The sequence below is a fragment of the Musca autumnalis genome, unplaced genomic scaffold, assembly GCF_047663935.1.
Source record: "Musca autumnalis isolate F117 unplaced genomic scaffold, ASM4766393v1 scaffold_186, whole genome shotgun sequence".
NCBI classification, from domain to species: domain Eukaryota; kingdom Metazoa; phylum Arthropoda; class Insecta; order Diptera; family Muscidae; genus Musca; species Musca autumnalis.
The window spans coordinates 75,363-78,986 of record NW_027411740.1 but is presented as its reverse complement, the minus strand read 5'-3'; positions in this window follow the sequence as shown (position 1 = coordinate 78,986).

The window sequence follows — 3,624 nt, the reverse complement described above, 5'->3', positions numbered from 1 at the left end:
TCAGGAACTAGTTCCTTCGGTACCCAAAGTTTCCAGGCCAAGTCGTCATGAGTCTGATCACCGGTCGCATGCTCCGTGCGTCTCCGTGCGTAAAGATAACCATCTAAAATCTTGAGATCTGGCAATTGTTCTATATTTCTTTCGATTTTACCCAAAAACTGTCGGTACTCATCCGATTTGAAATGCTCAGAGTTTAAATCTATGAAAAATCCGTCAGTATTCTCAATTTCGGAGACCCCTTCTAGACAAAAACCAGACATATCTTCCGTGTTGGTCCTAGAAAGTGTATCCGGGACCACGTTCAAACTACCACGCCGGTGTTGAAATTTGAATTTATAGCATTGCAGTTTTAAAGCCCACCGAGCCAGCCGTGTGCTTAGATCCGTTTGGGACATGAGCCACTTCAATGACGCATGGTCAGTGATGATAGTGAACTCATGTCCTTGAACGTAGGGTCTAAATTTTTTCACACTCAGCATTGCTGCCAAGCATTCCTGTTCGGTAACTGAATAATTGCGTTGGGCTTTGTTGAGTTTCTTCGACATAAAGGCGATAGGAACCTCTTCACCCTCCGCATTCTTCTGTACCAATACGCTTCCTATACCTGTTTTACTAGCATCGCAGTGTATGAAAAACGGCTGCGAAAAGTTAGGGCTGTGTAAAACAGGGGCTGAGCTCAGGCAAGACTTTAAAACCTCAAAAGCTTTTTGGGCTTCTTCGGTCCAAATAAACTTCTTTTTTCCTTTCAACAGATCAGTAATGGGCGTATTAACTGAAGCAGAGTCCTGGATAAACCTTCTATACCACCCTGTCATCCCTAGAAACCTGCGGACCTGCTTGATTGACTTAGGTACTGGAAATTCGGTTATAGCCGAAACTTTTTCAGGATCAGTCTGAATTACCCCATACCCAACCACATGGCCCAGGTACTTAACCTCTGGCACGCAAAAATGGCTCTTCTGCACGTTTATGGTAAGCCCAGACTCTCGAAGTCTCTTCGCCACACACCTCAGTACTTCCAGATGCCTTTCGAAGGACTCCGATATGACTAGAAGGTCATCGAGGTAGACAAACACTTCCGCCCGTAACTCCGGAGGCACCACCTTGTCCATTAATCTGGACATAGTCTGGGGGGCATTACAAAGCCCGAAGGGCATAACCTTGAAGTGGCATAGCGGCCTCCCGGGGACGGTAAATGGTGTCTTCTCTCGTGACTTCTGGTCTAAAGGAATCTGCCAAAAGGCATCCTTCAGATCCAGGCTAGTAATGTACTGGGCTTTAGGTAACCTACTTAGAATCCCATATATTTGGGGTAACGGATAGGCGTCTCCGATGGTTACCGCATTCAATTTCCGGCTATCCAAGTACAACCTATTTTTGCCTGGCTTCCTGTGGAGAACTACAGGCGAAGACCAGGCACTATTACTTTCCTCTATGACCCCCAAAGCACTCATACGGTCAAGTTCCTCGTAAATTAACTTTTCTATAGCCGGCGATACTGGGAAGTGACGCTGCTTTATAGGCCTGGCTTTACCTGTATCGATTATATGGCATAAAATGTCTGTTCTACCCAGGCCTTCTTTAGCATAAGATGGGAAAAGAGAGATAATTTGATCAAGGCGCTGCTTCTCAATCTCCGAGAGAGGAATCAGAGCAGTTATTTCACTGACACCAGATGCAGACGCGGACTTATCATACCGAAATTCAGAAGGCAATAAATTTATACTCTCCCAAAAATCGATGCCCAAGAAAATATCCCGATTCAGGCTTGGAACTACAAATATCGTGATAGGCATTTCACGTTCTTTAAAAGTGATAACTGTCTCAACAAAACCTTCATCGCTTTGGCCCTTTCCGTCTGCTGTTCGGACAGTTGACTTTAATTTTCTAAAGGGAATATTAGATTCTAAAAATGATTTTGCAGCTGAGGACCCAGTGCAGGATATTGAAGCCCCTGTGTCAAGTAGACCTAGCATTTTCCTGCCAAATAGGGTGACCTCCGCATAGGGTCTCACATCGGATGGACGATCCAATATGGAACTTATCAATTTTTTCTTTAAACTTTTTACTTTCCCCCAAAAAGACTTTATACGTTCTGAAGACCTAGATTTTGTCACCGGTTCATTGAATATCCTTTTACGAGCTAAATTATACTATCTAATTCTTATATGCAGTGGTTTCAGTGGAAAGGTTGTACTGTCAAATTCATTAGTGCATGTAGAAAGGGGTAATTTATATTTGTGCTTGGAATTTTCTGAACATTCAAATTCCAGCTTATTTTCAGTTGTGTCAAGTAGACCTAGCATTTTCCTGCCAAATAGGGTGACCTCCGCATAGGGTCTCACATCGGATGGACGATCCAATATGGAACTTATCAATTTTTTCTTTAAACTTTTTACTTTCCCCCAAAAAGACTTTATACGTTCTGAAGACCTAGATTTTGTCACCGGTTCATTGAATATCCTTTTACGAGCTAAATTATACTATCTAATTCTTATATGCAGTGGTTTCAGTGGAAAGGTTGTACTGTCAAATTCATTAGTAGATGTAAAAAGGGGTAATTTATATTTGTGCTTGGAATTTTCTGAACATTCAAATTCCAGCTTATTTTCAGTTCTAAGTGTTGGAATTGGGTCATTAATATGCGATCTGGCTAATATTTTGATTCCAGCTCCGAAATCTGCGTTATCGCTGCCGGATGTGCACTTTCGTGTGCACTCGACTTGCCGTTTTTTTACGCACATTTAATGCAGTTCGGCTTATAGGTATTTGCTGCGCCACAACCATAACAGAAAACTGACCTTTGCTCAAGGCAGTCCTGGTATCTGTGGCCACTTTTCCCGCAATTCCAACAAGTCAGATTTAAGGCCGATATTTCCTCACTAGAAGGGCTGTCATCCACAGATTCCCCTATATCCTCAACATCAATTTCGGTAACTCTTTTAGATAATGGGCATGGCTTGGACACATTTCGGCCTAGCTTGCGATGCATGTCTTGCATGAAGAATTCCCGTCTTCGGCAAGTATCACGCAACATTTGTATGGACTTGATTTCCAAGTTCAAGATCTCATGCTGGATCTCAGGGAGGAGATTCCTGCGAAGGATCTCTACAAGCAGCTCATCGCTCAATGGACTCTTTAGCCTATCCGTCAGCGCAACGATAGATTCGTAAAATGAATCGAAAGACTCATTGGGTTTTTGTTTGCGCTCACGAATGAGGTCCCTTATGTCCATATCAGTCCTGGAGTCACGGTACTGTTCTCGAAGGGCGTGGCACAAATCAGACCATCTGATGGAGCTCACTGAGCGATGGTACCGCCAGAACCAATCGCTGGCCTTACCATCGAACAGGGAGCTCGCATTCCCGCATAGAAGGTCAAAACTTCCCTGAAGGGTCTGAGCTATCAACGCCTCTACTCGGTAAATAAAATTTTCCACCGAAAGTCCGTTTAAGCCGCCATTGAATTTTAACTTCCAATTCGACATTATTTGCAAGACCTTATCTGGTCTCGACATCAAGTCAGAAGAAGTCGAATGGCCATGAGAACTATTCAAAACAGAATTAGTATGAGTTGCTCCTCCACATCAGGAAGAGTTGGCATTTGCTGTGGGGAGGGATGAGA